We start from the raw sequence: 22,989 nt of genomic DNA, 5'->3' as shown, positions 1-22,989 counted from the left end.
AGGAGCAGTCACAGGAGCTGCCCAGACAAAGGCAGAAATAGGGATATTTTGAGTGGAAAACCTTTGACTTCAGACTTTATTTCCTCTACTGTTGTTGAGGGCACACAATAAATCTTCCCTAGTTATTTTCACTTGAGGCAATGATGCACCAGAGTGATGTGTTATAGCTTACCCTGGTGCAACAAATATCCTCAGTTTACTTTTTTACAAGCCTACTAATTTTCATGGATTTCTAGAACTGTTTATGAACTGAGGAACAGCTGTATGATGGAGAGGGATATAAAACCCCCTAAGCACAGAACCTTCAAAATATCTGCAGTGAACAAGCAGACAGACCAATGCATTTATATTGAGAAATGAGAGAGACCCTTCACAGCTGATCCTTCATCAGCTGCCACTGGTATAGCATTGCTGTCTTGTGCCACATCCAAAAGTTTTGTAGGTGACCAGGGGTGGCACTTTGCGTCCTCTAATCTACACTGGAGATTTTTGCTCCAAGCCCTTTGAGCAAAAATGAGATGAAATATGGTTTCTTTTTGCTCAGAGGGGCCCAAAGGTCTTGGAGAAAAATCAATTTGCTTGACAGACTTGGCAAGGAGAGCTCTCAGCTGGTGGCTGGCCTCTCTCCAAACTCTCCCAGTCCAGAGACAGGCAGGATAATTTAGCGGATCTTGTTGCAGCAGAGTGGGATAACATATTCATGGGTGTCCAAGTGACCGAAGAGATCAGTGCGTAAGCGCTTGGGAGAACAAATCTGTTTGGTGCTGGCTCTTGCCTCCTGTGGAGAACAGGAACGTGTCTGACCCCGTCCTGTGGCAGGCACCACTTCAAAGTCACTTTGAAAGGGGGCAATGGAAAGCACTGGGATGGTCCACAAATGTCCAAACGTTAATTTCTCTCAAAAGTACCCAGGATTTCCCCTCAGCCTGTGGGTATACCATGACTGATTTATCAACAGTTGGCTGATTTTTCCATTTTTCCTCAGTTTTTTTCCTTACTGCTATAACTTTTTAGCCTTCTTACCACCTCTGAGTGTGTTTTGGGTGATTTTAAATGAAATTTCAACACTACTCTTTTTCAAGAGAAAGCATTGCTGTTACTTTAGCAGTCTTGCAGACATACAGTTATTACTGCTGTAACACAGCAATGGAATAATATGACTCTCCTTGAACCCTTCTCTCTGTTTGTTTTTACTATCACTGCATGTCTTGGGATTTAAGGATCTCTGGAAACCTTCCCTGTGTGCAGCCCTTGGGAGGAGCCAGTGTGTGCTGGCACAGGTTGCCCTGGTGTGGTGGATAGATGAGTTTTTCAGCTTTCTCCAATTCCAGTTAGTAACTGTGATAGGAAAAGCACAAAGGGAAAAAGGGGCTCTTCTCCCTCTCCAGCTGCAGCGTGTCAGCCCTGCCTTCAGCTCTTCAAACACATTGCATTGTAACATGGAAGTGTTGCACCAAGCAAATTTGTTGTATGAATGTGGCTGGTGGTGCTTGCAATGAATCCTGTGGCTTATGTTGTGTTTGCAGGATGGAGGCTGCTTTAAATTCATTACGCTTTCATTAAGTTTGTTCCGTGGTGCTTTCATTCACTGTCTGTGGGACCCAAACAAATGAGACTCCTGGAATATCAAAAGAAGGGTAACACAAGCATTAAGCATTTCTTTTTTATGATAAAATCATTCTGAGTATATGGGAAGAAAACTACAGAATGCAAATTGCAAGTTCTAAATGTCCAGCGTCATTTCTAACCTGCATTTAGAGGAATCTTGTGGTTGCCCTGCTTGGAAGAGTCAAACACCTGAAAATTCCTGCAGTGAGGGCTCCCTGCCATGCGGCTCAGCTGCCCCTGGGCTGCACAGGGAGGGTGGGACAGCTCTTGGGAGGGGTGGGGCAGAGCAGGCTCTGACATTGCGCACTGAAGGGCTGTTGTTGGGTTCTTCAGGTCACTTCAGACAAAGTCAGGAGTGATTCAGCAGAGCTGATTCTGCCTTGAGGAAGAGAAAGGAGTAACTGACCTGGGAGGATCTTTTCCCACTCTGTTTTCTGTGATACTGTTCCTGTTTCGATCCTCTGGGACCCAAAACTGTGCAGTATTTTGCATCTCAAAGTCAGCCTGAGAGAAGGTTATTGAATGGAAACAAGTTTACCCAACAATATGGGAGATGAGTTTGCAGAAGGTGTTGAAGTATTATTTGACATCACTAACTTGTGCTTTTACTCACAAGAAATGAACCTGAAAAACTTCATGGCACCCTCCTCTTCCCTGACAAAAAATGTCGTAAGAACACGTAACAAAAATAACTTCAGCCCCTTACACCCCATCTCTGTCACAGGGCAATGGAGTAACAGATTAACACCACAACATTTTCTTTAGAGCCTCTCTTCCCTTCCCTTCCCACAGGCAGCCACGTGTCGCCCTGTTCCTGTATTACACGGAGAGGACAGCCCTTAGCTGCCACCTCTCCGGTTCTAGCAGAGCTGTGCCAATTAAAGAGACTTTATTTATTATGGAAGAGTTACTTACATCCAGTGACATTTCTGCTGGCTGCTGTTAAAATCCTCTCTGCTCCAAAGTCAGCAGCTGCATCTCAGGGTGACAAACAAAACTGGTACTGAAGAAAATGTCTCCTGAAGTGTTGAATGTAAAATTGTTTAATGGTAAATGATACAGCCTGCAAAGATATGCTGGGAAAATGGACTAAAAGGAGAAATCAGATTTAAGGTACTTCAGGTTTTTGCTCTTTGCAGTTACAGGAATTGATCATGCACAGTTAGTGAGAAGGGTAAAAACACTCAGGGGAGACACCAACACATCTCAGGAACAGAAAAGACAAAGGTTTCAGAAAAATTACTTTCTAGTTGTTGTTGTTTTGGTGTTTGTTTTTTTTTAAGAAACAATGCACTTGTTTAATCTTCCCCTCTCTCCTCCTTTTCATCTTCTTTCTTAAATGTCTCATTAGTTTCTACTGTGGAGTTGTGCAAAATCAAATGTTGTCAGCCTGTGCTGATGAATACCTCTCTGCAAACCTTACATAATCCATGCCAGCCTCAAATCAGGTTAGTGCAGAAATAGAGCTTTACACCTTTGAAGTGCCAATTCTGCAGCAAAAAGCAGCTGCTGGCATTCTGTGCCAGGCCAGGCTTTGCCAGCAGTCAGGAAGACATTGCACTAAGTTTTAGGACACAGAAATGAGGAGTTGCAGCCACTTGTCTCAGATCCTTTGGAAGTCCTCTACTAATTTATTAAGGCTGAATCAGGTGCACTTTTTTCATGGTGACGAAGATGGAAAATTTCAGTATTTCCAAGACCATACTCAATAATGATACTGATTTTTCTAGTTCTCCACTTAACTCAGTGTTTTTCCTGCCTAACTCTGGGACATAGCAGGGAGACTTCTGTGCAATTCCATTATTGCCAAGGGCCAGATTGTCAGCTGCATGTTTGAGTGGGGGACACAGAATCAGAAGGACCCACAAGGATCATGGAAGTCCAACTCCTAGGCTGACAGGTTGCATTTGCAGCAGTGTAGGTGCAGCTTAGGCTGACTCTACTGAGATTATCATCCTTTGTACTCCATACAGGAGCAGCTATGGTAGTTTGTGCATCCAAAGCAGGCCGGGGAATGGACTTTTGCAAGAAAGGCTGACAGGGCTGCAGTTTGATTTTTCTTGGTTACTCGAGAAGACGTTTGCTGGTTACACAGCATCCCTAGGGAATCCCTCAAAACCAGACAGGGTGCTCATTATTTTTCACTGGGCATGACCACTGCTTGTGTTAAGGCAATTTATTATTTCCATGTTTGCTGTCAGAGAAGGGTTTGTTTTGTCTTATTTTAAACCTCCTTGAAGCCTGTGCATAAACATTCACCTGTTGCTCCGTGGCATGTAAATAAGAATTGAGCCTTTTGTATGCTATAGGAATAAGATGGAAATGTTGCACTGAGGATGCAAGCAAACAAAATAGGATTATTGATTGATCTCTTGAAAAATGTATGTGCATTTCTCCTGGACCTACTGTGAAATGAAGGAATCTGAGTAAGTGTACATCCCTGAATCTCTCCCTTCTGCTACTTACCTTAGATATTTGGCTCCTCATATGTTGGGGCAGCAGCAGCAAAATGCATTAGAAAACAGAAGTACAAGTAAGGGCTGCAAGGAATGAAAAACTCTTGGAGGTGGTGTAATCTGCAAAGAAAAATGTGTTGAGGTAAATGGTCCTCTCCCAAAATGGGAGTCTGGCTGCAAACAAGGAATCAGAGAGAAAATAGGGAAAGTGCTTTTTACAGAAGTAATCCAGGGAAATCATATGCTACCACTTTCTTGCAGGCCAAGCACTAATCTAATCACAGGAGATAAAATGTGTCCTAGCTCAGTGCAGGAAATGGCAAGATCACTGGCTCGTTTATTTCAGGGTTTAAGTGCACGTGCATAGGTCATACTTTATTTTCCAGATACTTCCTGCAAGCAGAGTATTTGGATCTGCTGCATGGTAGAGGCCTGAGGATGGTTCAGGAAAAGGGCCATGTCCAGTGTGGAACCAGAGGACGCCTTGAGGGCTGCCTTGGTGAAGGCCTAAGTTTCCAAATACCTCAGTTTTCCTTGCTCTGTCACATGCCAAGTGCCAGAGCAAAGTGACCTGCTTTTCTCTTTCCCATTTCTCTGTGTTTGGTGCTTCGCACTGGAGAGTTACTAGGTAACAAATACATAGACACAGAGAGAGAGAGATGCTCATTAAATGAAGGACTAAGTAACTGCACCTTACTGACTTTAGTGGATCCCAGATGTACATCCTGTATTGCTTCTGGATCTGGGGGAATCCCAGCTTCAGATGTGAGCTTTGCCTGCAGGTCTTCTCCAACTTGAAGGAGCCTTTCAATTAGAGCTGCCTTGAGTGTGGCTTATAATTTGATGCTGCTGGCCTGCTCAAAGTACTTTCACTGGAGTAAAACCCATGCCACAAGTCCTGTTTTATGATGTACCTGTCAGTGCAGGAAGTGGAAGGTGGCTGGTGGACACCATTGGGATACTCGGAAGTTAAAGACTAATGATCTGTATTCCAGACTCAGGAATGAGGGAGGGAGACAGGACCAAAGAAAGAGGGAATGTGACTGATTCCTTAGTGCTAATATTCCTCAGAGAGTGTTAATGGGCTAAAGGGAAATTCAGCCACTTGAAAAGGAAGTTTGAAACAGGAGGATTACTGAAGGCGGAGGAAAGAAAGGCAGAGAAAGGCCCTGGTCCTGCTCCAGTCAGGGGATCCTAATGTGGCTCTCAGCTATTCAAAGCTAAAAAAGCAAGTGATGAGGAGGCTGTGCCCCCTCGGGAGGGATGCTTATGGAGAAGGGAAAACATTAAACCAACTGCTGTGTGCAATTTAGTCAGGCAAAAGGCAGAAAGGAAGGAAACTGGAAATGAGAATGCAGTCATAAAGAGCAAGGACCAGGTCAATGCTATTTTTAGTTTCCATCATGTTACGGTTCTATTTAGTGAAGGAAAATGGGGTAAATTCCTCTTTGCCATCAGGCAAGGATGAACGAAAACTTGAACTTTTGTCTCTTACTTCTCACTTTGACTAAAATCTGCCAAGAGGGTTTTTTTCCAACTTTGTTTGTCCCGTCCAGGTCTGAGATAAAAGTACCTGCTATTTTTGTGATGTGCCAGTGGTGTTGTTTCTGGTGTTTATGAGGAGATGGGGATGGCCCTCCTTGCAGGCAGCTCACAGTCTGTGGGGCAGGCACGCATCTGGAGTAACTGGGGAGCTCATTCCCTCATTCTCTCCTTGTTATTGACTGCTTGGGTTGCTTCACTGCAGGTGTTGGGAAATGCTGGGTTTAAGGTGGGGCAGGACACAGACTGCCACAAAAGCTGTGATGAGGAGGGCATATAGCAGGAAATGGGAATGTGAGCCTGAAACACCGATAGGGTATTTAGCAGAGGGGGTGGGAGGAGGAGACTGCAAGACAGCCCTGCTGCTGCACTGGGCACACACCCCCCGGAGCCAAAAGAGGCTTCCCAGGCATGGAAAGAGCTCAGGTGGCTCTGGGGTTCTATGTCTCTTGCTTCTGTGGATTCGTCTCTTTTAGCACTACACTGCCGTATTTGACTTTTCAACACAGTAACTACCATTTTGGTGAATTTTGGGATGAGAACATCTCTCCCCACAACTCAAATGCCCGTCTCACAAAGACGGTGTCAAAATCTAATTATGAGTAATTACCCTATCATATGTTTCATCATTCATTCCTGTAATTGGGTTTGCAGGGCTCAAAGACTTCTGCTGAAAGATGTGTAAAACGATTCAGGTTTTTGATACTCGCCTTGAGAATGTTTGTGGTGATGTTTTGAGTCCAGAACCTCTGCAGTCAATAGCTGTGGCTGTAATGGACACCGAGCCCTTAGACCACTGCCAGCACTCCAGAGCCATCCACGTGCCCTGCCTGGGGGGAATTCTGTGGTGGGCACCATCAATAACATCCAGAGAGGAGCTTCCTGCTGGAGCTGGATGAAGCCTTGGGCACTGGCAGTTCACACAGGGCAAAACTCCTCCAGGTTTGGGCAGTGAAGCCCATGGCAATGTGGGAGCCTTCCTTTACTCCTTCCCATTTTTGCTTGAATTCCTGCTGAGCCCCCGAGTCTTTTTGCTTGAACACATCTGGGTCAGCTTCTGTCCTCGTTTGGATGTTGGTTCAGTTTTGGCTTTAAGCAGGTTTTCAAGAGAACAGCTGAAGGGAGAGACTGGCCCCGGGGAGCTGCTGTGTAAGTAAGAACATTTACAGATCTTGTGGGTTGCATAAGCAGAGGGGGCAAAAAGGACAGCAGTCACAAGAACAGCTCCCTTCCCTGTCTCGTTGGAACAAACTTGATCTTTTCTTCTAGGACACAGCCATTACTTTTTAGACGGCAAACGAGGTTGTTTTGTTGTTTTGGATTTACAAATTGAATTTGTTATTAGCAATGACTCCACCATTGTGATGTTAAATGGCAGGAAATTGGCCTGCTCTGTTGCAGCCACCTCTTATTACAAGTATCTTTCCCCTTCTCTTCTAAGAGGCTGGGTTTTGAAAAGCCCCGAACAAGGACATTATGGAGAACTTTAGTTCAGTTTAAAAGCTAAATTAGAGTAATTGACTGTTTCGTTCTGATGATCAGAGACTCCCAGCAGAAAATCCTGAAACATCTGTAAGAGCCAGACTTGAGGAGTAACAGTAAGTGATTCAAAGCTGTTTGGAAACTTATTTTTCAGCTCACTGACAGTTATGAATGTCATAATAATAATCGCAAAAATTTTCAAAAAACTTCAAGTCAAACTAAAATGCAAGGGCTCCTTTTGATTGCAAGAACATTATTTTAAAAACAAAAGGAAGCAAGGTATTTCCTCAGAGCTGGAGAGCGACTTTTTATTAGAGCATGTAATGATAGGCCAAGGGGAATGGCTTTAAACTGACAGAAGGTGGGTTTAGATTCAATATTAGGAAGAAATTCTTCCCTGTGAGGGTGGGGAGGCCCTGGCAGAGGTTGCCCAGAGCAGCTGTAGTTGCCCCATCCCTGGAAGTGTTCAAGGCCAGGTTGGACGGGGCTTGGAGCAACCTGGGATAGTGGGAGGTGTCCCTGCCCATGGCAGGGGACAGAATGAGGTGAGCTTTGAGGTCCATTCCACCCAAACCATTCTGTGATACTTGTAATTGAAAGACAAATCCAAGTCTTTATTTAAGAACATTGGTGGAGGTTTTGAGACTACTCAAAAGGTATTTGCTTTTATTTTCAACATGGGACTTGGCGCTATAGGCACAGTCCTGTGGCATGATCTGAAATATCTTTATCCTTCACAAATCAGACAACCTGCCAGAATACGCTCGTTTGGTTCACTTTATGATTATTAGTCATTATTTCTCTAAAGGAAACAGCTTCATTTTGAATGGATTGATGCTCTGCATAGGTTGAATTTTGAGGGCTTTGCTTAGACAAAGTTCCCAGAGTTACCCCAGTGCAAGAGCCCATAGCTCTGCTTAGTGGCATTGTTGGAGCAACGGGATCCTCTGAGGGAGACACAAGGCAAGGACAGCAGCAAGGTCAGCCCAGAGAACTCTGTGAACTGAAAGCTCTGTAGGCAAGGAACACATTGCAGAAAAGTCAGGGGCAAACTTCAGTGAAACATCAGCAGAACAGCTGAAAACAAACAAAAAAGTTAGGAAATCATCCCTAACAGATTCATCTGGAATTGTGACTAATGCATCGTTCTGGTACTCAGTGAAAGAAACCTCAACTCCAAATTTATTATATTTTCCTTTGCACATGTGGTTTTCATAGGTGCTGGAATGAAAACATGAAGGCAAGCCTATAAACCCCTCTATATTTAAAGTTAATGACACAGAAATCTGGCACAAAAAATACACACCAGTATAGCTGGTGTGCCAAGAAAAAAAATAAATCACATTCTGCTCATCTTTACTTTTTGCCCTTTTTTGTGTTACTTTTGCTTCCTTGGGCAGATTTTGTCTTTAAACCAGTTCCCAATAAATGACTATTGATGACACCAGAACTGCCCATGGTTTCAGCTGACACTGCCAGGCTCTGGCTCCACAGCATAGGACATGAACCAAATCAGAAATAAAACCTGCCTCTTAGCTGGGCAGGCTTGTGGCCACTGCATTAGGTGTGTACAGCTGCTGACCGTGTGACACTGAGTTTGGAGTTAATAATGAGCTCAAACAGTTTGTAGCATTTTGTGTGTTTTCCTTGAAATGTGCTCTAAAAGGTCTTGACTCAAAAATGGCTTTTCTTTTCATGGGGAAAAAAATACCAAGTCTTCCTGTTGAAAATAAATTGGTAACATGACCTGAATGCTTCCTAATGACTGAAACTGGAGGACAAAGAAATCATAGTGTCTATTTATCTTAGTCACCTGCTTCTAAGCAAAGCTATTTTGCCTCTTGTGCTCCTCCATGGGCATGAAATTTTTGAACTCATTGGACAAATCCAGCCAAAGCTGGCAAGAAAAGAAGAGCAGAAGTCTCACAAATGATACATTTAAAAATTTCATGACATGAAGCAGATGGAAGTAAGTAACCCACTCCAAGTCCAACCCACATACAAGACTCCAGTTAGGATTTTTTACTAGGATTTTTTAACAAAAATCCTAGTTTGGCAAATTTGATCAATGTAGCCTGGGAAAAGACTCCACTGATGTCTGTCAATCTACCAAAAGATACAAATCAATATAAATAAAATTTTATCGGGTCTTGAGCAGCCTAATCCTAAAAGGTGTCTACTGCTGTTTTGCAAGTCTCATTGGTTTTTTCCGTTTTTTATTTTTATTTTTTTTAGTAGGTGATCTCATTATATTTTGGAGAATTGTGAATGTTTAGGTTTAGAATGTTTCCTGATTAAAAATTACAAACCCATTTCAGGCTACCAAGGTTTCCATCCAACAAGCTTCCCAGGAACTATGCCTGCAATTAGGATTAATTTACCAAATGAAATGACCTCTGGAGCAAGCAGGGCTTTCCCAGTCATGCGCCATCCCTGTGATGCAGGTTTGGAGAGAAAAATATTTACTAAGGAGAAGGGAAATTGCAGCACTTTGCTGAGTTAAAGGAACTGTGTGTAAATAAAGATACCCTCTGCTCCCACAGCCCAATTATAACACTGATGTGCGTGATCTGAAAATTATATGCTGTGAAAATAATCCCCGGTTACAGATCCGCCTCCGACTGGCTCTCCTTGATTTCAGACACACGTAGGATAATTGCATGCTCCAACAGAGATCTTAATTTGAATTATTCCAGAAGATAAACCTTTATGAAGAAGTTTTCACTGTAGGGCACTAAGCCAAGCCTGTGAGGGACAGGGAACAGAAGAATGGACTGTATCCTATTTTGTGACACCAACTCGCAAGGTGAAACCCCGTGGCTGAAGGCACAAGTGGGGTTTTTGCCAGGCCTTCTCGGAGAGAACCTGCAGAGCTCAGGCACAGGAGAATCTCTGGGATGGCTTTGTGGGTTTGCACACCCTCATGGCCTGTGCACCTGTAGGTGAACATCAGGCCCACGTGCAATGGGGGTGAGTTTCCATGAGAAAAGGCCAGCAACAATAAACCCATTAACTCTGCTTTGAACTAACTGCCGTTATCACTTCTCGGTGTTTGGGGCATGGAAAAGGTTTTCTTTCTGGAAACGTGGGCCAAATACTTTCTTAAAAAGACCTCTTTATTGGAAAGCAGCAGTAATTGCAAACATCCCCAAACAAAATGCTGCAGTTTCCTTTGACTGAAGGGATAAGAAAACACGGTGTGCTCTTGCTGTCAGACATCGCAGTAAAGCTGGGAAAGTATGTCCTGTAGGATTATTCAATTTTTGTGGTAATTTTGCAGGCAGCTTTACATAAGCATATCTGAGCTACTACTTGATTGGCAAGGCTGGGTTGAACTGTGTGTTTCCTGCCTGTAGCAGAGAAATCCTCGAGAAAGTAAATGCGTTGCCCTGATGTTTTCTGAGCATTGTTGATATTGCCAAATTACACGTTTTGGTGAACAAGCTTGAAAGTTCAGCGTGTCCCCTGAGTTTTTCTCCAGCTCCTTTAAAGCAGCACCTCTGTGTTCCCCAGCAGGGACTGGCTGTGAAGTTAATGTACGACAAATCTGGGATGACTCACCGGCTGTTTGTTACTGTGCATACATTGTATATTCATTACCCTCCCCTACAAGCTGTTTTCTGACCCAGCCGTTCTGAGTCAGGCTGATGTTTTGGAACGAGGGAGTTTTGTGGGGAAAAGGAGCGTGCTGGCGGTTCCATGTACTGACAAAAGGCTGGTTCTTCCCCTAGCTCAGGAAAGGAGCTGCTGCGTAATAAATTGCCAATGTTTGACTCAGGAGAAAAAAGGATGGCAAGAACTTAGTAAAAATATTCAATTCACTGCTTTTATAGACAGGCCTGACTTGGTGTGATGTTCAAGCCTTAAAAGCACGGGTTGAGCTTCTTGAAGCATTCAATTGTAATTCAAATTAAAAGAATAACTGGAATAAACAACTCCAAAGTTGCAGCCCTATCAAGCACTATGGCAGGATTGGCAGCTGCCTGAATCTCTCTGCATGGGATGTACCTTTTCATCTCCTCTGGGCCTTGTGTTTCCTCTCTGTGTGGAAAACCACTTGATAGCAAACATCCCTGGGGCAGAGAGCATTGGTTTGCTTGGTTTGCTCTAGTCAAAGCAGAGATCAGTGGGACCTTACGGAAGGAGGGGGAAGCTCCCTCCCTTGGAGATTCATGGGACTTATTCAAGAGCGAGCAAGAAACTAGGAGGTTGCTGGGAGGTGCAGAGCCAGTTTTGTAAGGAATGGGTGAAATTTCCCATTGCTGGGTCAGAACTGTGTGTATTTGCCTGGCCATTCAGGAGATTATGGAGGTGGCTGGGAAGGAACTCCAGGCTTGTGCACCAGGGTGCAGGACAGGCCTGTGCTTTTTAATATGTCACCTTTTCTCAGGATAGGGCTGATCATTTCCTCCTTTGTGTTTCCCAGGAACAGTGCACTGTGATCAAGGCTGGACTCAGACGCTGGAGTCCTCTTTGAACTTGATCCTCTTTGAACTGTGTGACCACTAAGGAAAGCTGGGGAAGTTTAGAGAGGAAAACAGCTTATCTTTTCCTTCTCCTTGCTGGACGGTTGCCTTTGTTTCAGATCATTCAGCTTTATTTTTGCCAGGGAAAGGTTATTTATTCAGCATTCAAATGTTTGGTCAGCTAATTAATTTTTTACATGCAGGAGCTTTGAATATTTCTCTTTGAAATGCCATAACGAACCACCTTTTTTTGGTTTTGTTTTTTTTCCCTGGGTAATGTACTTGGCTCTTGAGTCATGACCCCTCTAAAGTTGCCTGGAAAAATAACCTAGGAGAGATCTCCAACTCGTGGTTATCAGGTGGGACTGAGAACAGGTGGGACAGTTTATGAAGAAGCTTCTATTACTTATGCTGAAAGGGGCATGCCTTTCACAAAAATTCCCAGTATTCACACACAATGTTCAATACACTCAGTATTCAGCGTGTGAAGAATGTGTGCCTGGCAGAGCACCCAAGGCCACAGTGGTCAGAGGGGAAGCCAAGGGGTCTCCTTGTCTGCTGTAGCATCCTCCTGGTTGTCCAGCCTTGCTGTCCTTGCACATCTGCCCCTCATTGGTGCTGCTCTGAACTGGAAATAATCCCCTGAACCCATGGGCTGCACAGAGCCTTTGGCTGAGGACGAACTGCTGGCACTCCAGTGCAGTGATGGTTTTGTGTCCTATTGTTACTTCTGGTGGAGCTTTAACAGGCACGGGAGTGTTGCTCTTCAGGACAAATTCTATGTGATGCTGAAATAGATGTAAATGTAGAGGGTTTTTTTTGTCTCCTGTACATTCTACTTCAGGCTTGCTTCCGGGTGGGGTTTTTTTCTGGATGAGGAATGTAGAAAAAGCAGCAGCATGGTCTTGCTCTCCTTGCTTTCCAGCAGGCCACATAATGACCCTTTCTTACAAATCTTTTTGGCTGTATTTACCCTCTCCAACTTCTCTCGCCTTCATTTAATATTAATCCTCAATTAATTTTTTTTTGGTTGTTCTCTGACAGAGTAATTTTATTTCATCCAACACCCTCCATTACACTGGTGTTTTCTGAGTTCAGCCCTGCTGGCTGCAGGCTCCAGAGTGAATAAAGGAAGGTTCTCTCTCATTATGTGCTTTGAGTTACCATTCCCTCCTCTCCCCATAACCTGCTCCCCCAGGCAATTCATTTCACACATCTCTCTGTGGAAGCTGGGAGCTGCTCTGTAGGTCAGCACTTATTTATTGCCTCATGTCCTGTTGTTATTTTGATAGACGTGCTCTGGTGTCCTGCACACCCACCCCAGGTATCTCCCGCTCCCAGTTCATTACTCCGAGTGGTGTTTCCCTGGGGTTTTACAGCATTCTTCTCCTCTTCCTGAGCTGCAGGTGCTGGGGAAGCTGCTCCTCATGGAAGGCAATGGGATATTGGTGGCAGCAGAATATCAGGGGCATCTTTGTACAAGAACAAGATGATCAAGAAGCTTTAAAAAAGTGCCTGTGCGACTTAATAACCAGCTCTGTTTAAAAGCATTTGGAAGCAAGTCCCCTGACTTTCAACTCTTTATATTGTTTATGTGATTTTGTTGGTTGTATTTGGTTATTCTTAAAAACGAGACAAGACCTGGGGGTCATGACCCACATTTGGAGGAGCTGAATGTGGTCCCTGGTTTTACCTTTGGTGCTGTTTCACATCTTCAGCACAGAAACTGAGGTGAAGCTGCAGCCCCAGCCTCGAGCACTGAGCAGACAGAGCACAGGGACTCCTACCTTTGTGGGGAGCAATAGTGGGTGCCAGCCCTGGAGAGAAATCCCCGGATAGTTTGGGTTTTGTTTGGGTGTTTTAGGGACAGGTTCCTGAGCTCTGTGCTTTCCCTGTGCCTGGTGCAGGAGTGTGCAAACATCCTCCCCCAGGCACCAGTGCACCGCAGCAACGCGGCTTTGTCACCGTGTCAGAATCCAGCATTAATATCTCTAAACTCTGGCAATCTACCAGGGAATTTAATGCCATCCCACCACAGAAATTTTGTATGCAGACACACACTTTGCTAGGATATAATTGGTGCTATTGCTCTACTTTCCAAATACTGCAGTCAAATACATTCTTGTGGAAAGAGAAACTGATGAATCTTCAATAGCAGGAGAGTCGGAGCCCATCAACAGACTTTTAATGAGTATCAGGCTGCATTTCTCCTCTTGCAGGGCTGCTCAGGCATGGGCTTGCCTGGAGGCACTCAGGATCCAAGACATCCATTTAGAAAAATGGGTTTGTGGTACCAGGGAATGGAGCAAAGTAGGGAAGAAAGAAAAAGCTAGTGCATGATGAAGCCCCTGCTGTGTATTCAGAAAGGAACTTGCAGGGGTACAGCACAGGGGCATTCTGGATGGAGCTCTGTGTGTGCTGGAGCCTCCTTAGGAGGGCTTGTCATATATTTGTATTTTCAAAAAATACTAAGCCTGTATTTCACCTTGCAGCCAAAAATCTCGGGTGCTGTGGCAGTATAAAGCAGTTCAGTTCAGTATTTACAGCCTTGCTCTAGTTAAATGTTTATCTCATAGAAAAATAGCCTTACAAATCTGGAAATACGTGATTGACGTAAACTTGGTCCTGTGATTTTAGAGCCTTATCTTTAATTTTATTTTTTCTAGGAATCTCAAATAGCTCTTACATTGTATTTAATATCACTGTATCTTGCTGTGTTGTGGTTCAATTTGTATCTATGTTGGTAACAAAGGGAAGTGTTGGAAAATCTGCCCAGCACAGGAAAGTTCTGGATGCATTTCAAGGTTCTCTTTCTCTTCTGACCACTGTGCGCTTTTCACCACCTTTTTGGGTGTCTTGCAATTCGTTTTATACATTTATTTACAGCCTAAAAAAATTCCATGGATCCTTTTTTGACAACCCAAACCACAGAGACATCTTGGTTGGACACTCTGGATTGACAAGGTCAGTCAGTTCCCAAAAATGCTGCATAAGCCTACAAAGAGTCCACGTAAAGCTGGTTAGACAGCCAACATGCCTTGGAGCTCAGGAAATTACACCATCAGTCAAGGAAAAACATTTTGTTGCTCTTTTATTAATTCAAATGTCATTCCTATTTTAATTCACATATTCCCAGCTAACGTTTAATTAGGACAGGTATTCTGGGGTTGCTGTTTTTAATTTTCTTCTAGCTGCGCTTCCATTTCTGTAGCTGCTTTGCTGCTGGTTTTACTTTCACAATTGATTGGAAAGGTTTATTTTCCTTTAATGTTAGTTTTTAAATACTTGCTCACAACAGGGGCTCTGAAATATGTATTATCTTGGATTGTGGGATGAGAAACAGTCCACAGTGCTGGGTCCAGAGGGTGATCTCCTGCTACACACATCCCCAAACACACACATGTGCTTTCAGTATTTTTGCTGTTTGTCTTACATTATTATTTTTATAATTATTTAGATCATTACAAAAGTACAGATATCCCAGGAGCCACACAAAGCAGCCATCAGGAAAAGACTGATTCTTTGGTAGCTGTATCGAAGAGTTCTCATCTTTGGCATGGGAAGTTACTCAGTGTGTCCAGCCCTCAGGTGGCTTCTTTCCTTATGGAGTAGGAAGTTAATGGGTTTTGAGCTCCAGGCCAGGGGTTCACCCTGGTCCACAGTGGTTCAGTGAGGGGAAGATCCGTCAAGCCATCAAACAGCAACGCTTTGCATTAAAACTGGGAAAAACCCCCAACATTCATATAGATCACAATTTTTCAGATCTTTTTCACAGCTTTGTCTTTAACAGAACCTGGGGTAGGAAAAGCAAGACATTTGTTAAGACTTGTTGTCTTGGCACTTTTTCAGCCTTTTCCCGTCATTGTGGTGTCTCTAATGGCAATTTCAAAGGCAAAAACATAATTTAATATAAAAACTTGATCAGCCAACAGTCCAGAACTCTTCCCTGGGGTGACTTTCATGGTGTTACACCAGAAAAAAAATCTGTTTAGTCTCAGGAAAGGATAAAAACGCCAAAGGTCTCAGGCCTGTTGCCTCACTGTTACACTCATTTGCAACTCCTCCAAGGTCTCGCCTTCCTTAGCAGTGGTTTGCAAAGTTCAGGCCTGGGGTGAAGGTGTTTGTCCCTTGTGTGGTTGGGTTCCTCTTCTCCTGCCCTGGCTGTGAGGTCACCAGGGGGAAGCTCAAAGCAACTGTTTGCCCTTTCGCCCCCATAATCCTGTGTGCATATGTGCTTTCTCCATCTTTAGATTGGAAAATTGACAGCTTTGACATTGGATTATGCAAAGTGACAACAATTCAGCAGCCTTGTGCTGGTGCTCAGATCATTCCTAGGAATGCCAAGAGTATCTCCCCAAGCTCCCCTGCAGAGGAGTAAAGAGTGTCCTGATTTAATAAAGCCTCAGTGGCCCCACAACTAAACCTTAGCTCCATTTTTGCTATCCAAGTGTGCAGTCTTGGCGAGCTCCTTGCGTGCTCCCTGTTCCCAAACCTGCCCGCAGCAGAACCTGGCCCGTGGCCTTTGATGTCCCATGCTGCAGGGCTGTCTGCATGGGAACCCAGGAAGGCATTGGCATTTTCTGGGGATGGAGTGGCCAGAGGTAGCCAGGATGGGCGATGTACAACTGGGCAATTTTTGCGAATACTTAAGAATAATTGTTTGGGTTACCTCATGGTTGAGGCTCTGCTTAACGCCAGAGGGGTGCAGGAAATTGCTCTTCAGGATAAAAAAGGGTTTATCTACTACCAGGAATGAGCCAAATGGTTGCAAAATTCCTATCCCAATTCCAGATCTTTTGGACAAAAATTATGGAACCATCCAGTGCAAACAGACCCCTCAGGGTGTTACTGAGCCCCAGGGAAGGTTGGTACTTGTGCTACCCTGACAGACCTGTCTAACCTGTGAAAGGCACCTAAAGGGTTCACAGCTGTCTCTGATTCACCAATCTTCCAATTAGGAAAGTTTTTTTTCTCCCTGTGTTGCCTGGAGGATCTGCCTCTTCCAATTCTAGAAGTCTTTCCTTTGACTTAAGTGTGTGATAAAGCCAGTGAGGAATTAGCACCTGAGTTAGGGAGTAAAATGCTTTAAGGGTGTGTAATACACACAGGGAAAGGGAACTGTTCAAAGCAAGATAAGCTCTTAGCTCTTATTTGAATGGAAAATCCTCTGTTTCCCTGAAGAAGAATGAGAGCTCCAGCACAGTTAAATACAAGGGCAGGTGAGCACAGAGTCTGAGCTTCACTTGCAGTCAGTATTACAGCCTCTGCTAACAGCACAACGTGGGCTGTGGCTTCCATCTCTGCACATTTACTTTACCTCACTACACGTTAAAAGGTCAAATTTGCTTTTTTTGTTTGTCATCATGTAGATCTGGCAGTCCCTTTGTAAATGCAGCAATGTAAATAATTCATAACCGCAGAGCTGTCGCTGTCAGTGCTACAGCCAGGTAAGACCTAATCCATGACAGTCTCCTCTTCCTCGAACACCACAGAGGATGGAGCTGTGCAGTGACTGTGCCAAGCTGTGGCACCTTGCTGCAGGCTTGTCTGAATTTCAGGATCAATGTGGCTGTGAAGACAAGAGACAAAATATTGAGCAAAAGGAACTTTCCCCTTGATGTAACTTGGAAAGTGCACTTCAGGTGCTTAACTGGGATCAAACAAGGCAGAAATTATATTGGAAAAAAATATTGATGGCATATTTAGAAGGAGGAAGAGTGTTCCTCTTGGAGGAGCACGTTTGGGCTGTCAGTTGTGGCAGAAATCAATGCAGTACTAGGACAGACTGATGGTGTTTAGAGCAGCTGCTGGCACCCAGAGCCTCACGTGAGCACAGATTTGAGTGTCAGCTGTCCCTGGAGTTTCATCTGAAATGTCTGGCATTTTGGAGGAGGAGCTTGGCCTTTAGCATCCCTCGGTGAGGATGTTAAAGCAGCTGAGATTCACTCCCTGTCTGATGCATCAGTATTATCCTTGGAGAAGCTGCTGTGGCACAAAGAGCGTGTGCTGGAAATCCATCTTGAAAGTTATGAGGTGCCTGGAGCTGCCTGTTCAAGAGTTTTGGACTTGTCTCTTGCAGCCCAATCTTGTGACAAAAACCTGCAAAATCAGAAATTCCAGAGATCACTGGCACTCTTTCACTCTTTACAGGAAGGCCTGTTGTGCTCTTCAGCTGGAAGAGCTTCTGAAACACACTGAAAGAAATAATGAAAGAAATGATATTGCTGTAGAAGGAAACTGATGGGGCTTCTCAGTTTGGCTTCGATCTCTCCTGCTCGATCAGCTCTGTGCAAGTGTAACTATAAAGGAATCTGGAATAGCCTTAGGACCAATGTAAATTCTGGGGTTTACCCCTTCCAAATAATTTCCAGGTGCCAGGGCTGATGAGCACAGTTTGACTGCAAACGTGGAGCAGCAGCTGTGTTACCCGGGTTGTGTGTACCTCGTGTCTATTTGCATACAGATTTAACAATGTAGTTGTGTACTGACAGAAAGCTCATGGAAAGAGAAAGACATGAGTAAATCTGCTTCTGTATTTCAACTAAAATTTCAATCTCCCATTTTGCAGCAGAAGTTGATTTTTTTCATTCCACACAGCATACCTGGCCAGCTAGAAGCCTTGGAGCCAAATTTATTCCCTCTTATAATGTAGACCCCGAGTAAACTGAGTGAGTGAAGGTCAGATCACCTGTATTTCAGCATTTAACAACATGCTTTCCATAATGAAAAATAATCTGCAAGTGAGGAAATAATGAAGAAAACAAACACAACCACATCCACTGGAAGCAATGCCCATTTTCATTCCGACTGCAGTGGATCAGGACTCAGGGCAATCACGAATACATCTGAAAAATTTCCTCTCCTTGTCTGTCCTACTTTTCTGTTTCCTCATCATTTAAAAACCTCGGCATCAGGCTGATTTTGGAGGCACCTAGCTGCCAAGGACTGGTGTTTGATAGGGAAATATGCTGGGGAGAGGAGAAGCTGAGTTCTTCTCTTGAAATTCTGTCCTGAGTTAGGGTTTCTGTTAGAATTGTGATATGGGCCTGAAATGAAGTAAAAGAAAATGGGTTATAGGATATAGGTGCCAATGTCAATCAGCAGAATCTCTTTAAGCAGAGAGAGTATTGGAAATGTTTTGGGGTTTTTTTTTTTTGTGTTTCTCATTCATATTAAGTATCCCTCTCATTATGGTAGAGATGTCAAATGAATGACACGCAGGAGATAAAAAGGAAAAAAAAAAGGCAGACTAGGAGTAAGTGTTAATTAAAACAGGATTTGGAACAATCAGGAAGTTCTTTCATATCTGCTGCATGTGGACCTTCCTTTAAGAGCCATTTTGGTTTGATTTACTTGAGTATTGGCAATTATTTATAGTGGATATTTCAATGTGATAAGGTGCCTGAAATTTGATCAATCTGCGACCCGACTTTGTGCCGTCAATACTCTGAACTCACAGACTTGGCATGAACATCTGTCTGCTGAAAATTAGGGCTTAGGACTTGGGAATGAGTGTTTTGCACTACAATCCTTGTGGGTCTCTTCCAACTCAGAATGTTCTGTGACTCCCTGTCTGCTGGCAAACCTGGGAATGGAACAAGTGACATCCCAAAAGCTGCGTTTCGTTTCCTTGGAATTATTTAGCAGGTTCTAGAAGCGGGTGACAGTCTTAACTTTAGGGAAAAGAAACCACATGAATATTTACAGGATTGCTGGAGGGAAAAAAATACCTAATTGGTTGTTGACTAGAATTTGATCCCAAAATGAAGAGACTTTGAAGTTTGTATGTGTACAAACACACACAGGTTTGTGTGTATGTACAGATGTATCGAGACAGAGCTGTAGAGAATTTGGAGTGATGTGTGCATGTATAGATCTTATAGGTGTGTGTTTGTGCGCATGTGTGCACACATTGCTGCAGAATAAACCCTATTTATCCTCTCAATATTTAATAGAAAGCTTTGTGCAGTTTCACATCAGCCTAGGAGGCTCCTTTGATCTGAGAGCTGCTGCCAGTTGTTGGGAGTTGTTTGGGAACCTTTTTGAGGTGGAGCATAGCGAGCGATGATAACTCAGGCTTATTTTTGTATCATCAGAATGTTTAAGCCCTCAAGTTCTGTTAAGCTGGTGTTTTGTTTTGCTTTCCCCAAATGAAATCCCCCTTGAAAAAGCTAATTTAGCAACTGAAGTGGATCATTGTACAGAGCATTAGGGCTGCCAGTGGTAACAGCAAATGGTGAAGCTGGAATTCAGGCACCACTTTCCCTTATGATTTGGTTTATTTTACAGCACCTGCAGAAGTTCCTCTTGCCCCACACACAGCCCTGCTGAAGGAGCAGAGGTCTGTCTGCGCTGGCAGCAGCAGTGCTGGGGAAGGCAGGCATTGTCATCATCCCCCAGGGACTCCTCAGTGAAAGGTGCTGGCTGCAGACTCCCAGCCAAGTGGCTTCTGGGGAGGATAATCCCCACTGTATTCTGGGCTTCCAGCTGAGACCCAAACCCAAATTACGACGACTATTAAGTGTTTTCTGTGGCTCAGCTTCAGTTTCACAGCTACTGCTGTGGTTTAACAGCAAGTTGGGAGCTAGAATATAAATACTGGCTCTTCCTTCCTGGAACATGTGCACTTTGATAGAGTAATTTATTTTTATGGGATAAGAGTTTGATATAGTCGTTTAAAAAGGAGGGAACTGGTTGAATGATTCACTGTCTTCCACATGGGAAGGCCTCTCACAGTACCAATCCTGGGCTAGACAACATTCTCCAGGGAACAGCATCCCACCTTGGGCATGTCTGGAGGGGAAAAGCTTTCCCTAAACAGAAAAAACCCTAAAACCTTGGTAAAGGTTGGGAAAGAAAGGGAGACATCAGTAGTTCATTCCCATTTCACAAGGAATTTAGCCAGGAGCAGGAAGCAGCCAAACAAGTATGAAATGCTGTAAGAGCACTTTGTAATCAAAGTATCTCAGATTTAAGAAAAAATATTGCAGGATTTCACCAACCTTTTTTTTACCAAACAACTCTCCACAGTGTTTGTTGGGTGGAGTTTGCAGAATTATATCCTTTGGTGTTCTTGGTATTGGGAAGTCTGAACTGAAGGCACGTGAGATTCTTGGCAAGGATGTTTCCTATGGTACTTACAAACCCATCTCCTTTCTGAGCATTTCTATTTGAGTGGGTTTTGGAAAAGTGTTGGTAATACCCCAAACATTGTATTGGCTCTTAACTTTACAGAATAGCAACATCACACAAAATGAGGCAAGCCCAGAAAAACAATCTTAATTATTGCAGATTGATTTATCTGGAGTGGGTGAACTGAAGAGTCAAGGTAGGAGGGTTTAGTAACTATTAGAAACACTAAACTGCAAAAGCTGTAGCACAAACTGGGTACACCAGGCCTGAGTGACAGGAATCAGGGGAAATAATCCAGTGGATTTTCTCTTTTTTAAAATAGCTGGTCATTGGTGATGCTGGTGAATTCATAATTCCCAAGCATAGATCATTAAAAAAATTAGGCTAATCATATTTTAAATGGGTTCTTCTAACATCCAACACTTTGGTTACTTTCTGATTCTCTCAGTTTGTCCTTCCAACATATCTGGGACTATTTGAGTCTGTTTGAGCAGGTGAAACTGTGAAGGGAGTTTTGGCCTCATTTTTCACCTGCTGTGGGTTCTGGTGCAGGGGATGATTATTATCAAAGGAAAAGAAAACACATTTGTTTAGCAAACTGTTCTCTCTCTGACAGAGAACAGGCTCTCTTTTCCTGATCTCTGAACTACAAATTTGAGCAGGACAAACGTGTCCCTTCTCATCGCCTTTACCCAGGGATGAATGACAGTGAGGCAAATGCAAGGGGACTGAAGGCAAATGCAGCTGATCCCAAGGATCAGGTGCCTGTTGTTTCTGCAGCACTTTGGAAATACGCAGGTCTGTATTTATTTATTTTCATAAATTGCAAATTGTGAACACTGTCTCGAGCCACACAGTTCTAGAAACACTCCTGTGGGTTTTTCCTTAGAAAGCCCTGCATGTAATTTTGAGCTGAGGCTCTTTTCCACTCTCTTTCCTGCATCCTCCTTTTCAGGGATGCCTGTTAAAGGGCTGAAGGTCCTCAATGGTAACATTTTCCCCTCTTTCTGCGATGGGGATTCAGTTGTCACCCCTGGCTCAGTGCAGTGTTCCCTCTTTGCAGCCCCTTATTCTGGGGGCAGGATCCAGCATCTCCTCATTGCATTTTACTATGGGCTGTTGCACTTGGAGCCTGCTTTAGGATGGGTGGCTCAGGTTTCTCCAATGGGTCTCCATTTTCATTCTATTGTAAAAGCTTGCAGCCAATTTTGCCAGCGTTTCAGTGCAGGCTGGATTGGGTGTGCAAAGTGCAAGCATAATTACAGTCGTGGAGGAGGTTCTACACAAATAGTTTGGCTATTTAGGGGCATAATTACCCAGACTGCATTCCCAGAAATAGTTGCTATACACAGATCAGTCCAAATGCTTTCTACAGAGCTGCTCCTCGTCCTAACCTGGTTCATTATTATGGAGCCACAACAAAACCCATCTCAAGTGGCATCCATGGATGCAGCTCTCCTTGCTGAGAAACCACAGTCTTAATTACATCTTCTTCTAAAAGTACACTAAAATGCTCATAAAAAATTAAGACTATCTTCAAACTTATACCACACTATCACTTGGAAAGCTCTAGGTAAAGAATATAATTCAAATACAATTTCTATTATAGGACACTTTAAAATATACATTTATTTAAATGGCTTGACTGGCTCCTTTTCATAAAGCAGGTCACCCCCAAAAAGGATTATTTTATGTCCCCTGGACATGTATGGAGCCAGTGCTTCACACAAGGGTTTTAATGGCAAAAAGATGAAAATTCTTCAAAGCTTTGGCATATTATAAGTGGTTTTATGCCTGGGTTTTGTCAGTATTGGTAGGTGGGGGAAGGAGGGCCAGAAATGAAATTGAGGGAAAAGTAAAAGAAAGAAAGGAAACATTAGAAGATGCAAAATATGGGAAAAGACCAAAAAAAAAAACCAAACAAACAAACAAAAAAAAAACCCCCTCATGCTAACAACAGGAGGGAGAGACCCCCTTCCTGACTGAGACGTTCATCAGTTTAATCAGGGGGTGTAGTGCCTACAAGCTGGGAGTACACTTTGAATACTTCTATTTTTTTAATGTTTGTTTTGTGGGGGGCTTATTCTGGTGTGGCAGATGTGAATTCTGATGTGGTGATCTACATGACCTGATCCCAACAGCCAGGTTTATTCTCATCAGAACGGTGCCATCAGGCACAGAAGTGTTAAAACCTTCTGAGAAGGACTAAATGATCCATTGTGTTTAGCAACTGCAGCCTCATTTCCTACCTGCTGCTCCTTCTGTGGTCGCTCTGAAGCAATTATTTCAGATAAAGTGGTAAA

The 22,989-nt window shown here is 43.6% G+C and overlaps 1 long non-coding RNA gene across 3 annotated transcripts in view; it reads left to right on the top strand.

The window, feature by feature from the left end:
- The window catches only part of LOC125323646, a 56,653-nt gene that overhangs the window by 24,602 nt on the left and 9,062 nt on the right, over positions 1-22,989 (top strand). The gene's annotated exons all lie outside the window — the stretch shown is intronic.

The sequence above is a fragment of the Corvus hawaiiensis genome, chromosome 3 (genome assembly GCF_020740725.1).
Source record: "Corvus hawaiiensis isolate bCorHaw1 chromosome 3, bCorHaw1.pri.cur, whole genome shotgun sequence".
Taxonomy (NCBI): Eukaryota; Metazoa; Chordata; class Aves; order Passeriformes; family Corvidae; genus Corvus; species Corvus hawaiiensis.
This window is presented reverse-complemented; position numbering and strand designations above follow the sequence as displayed.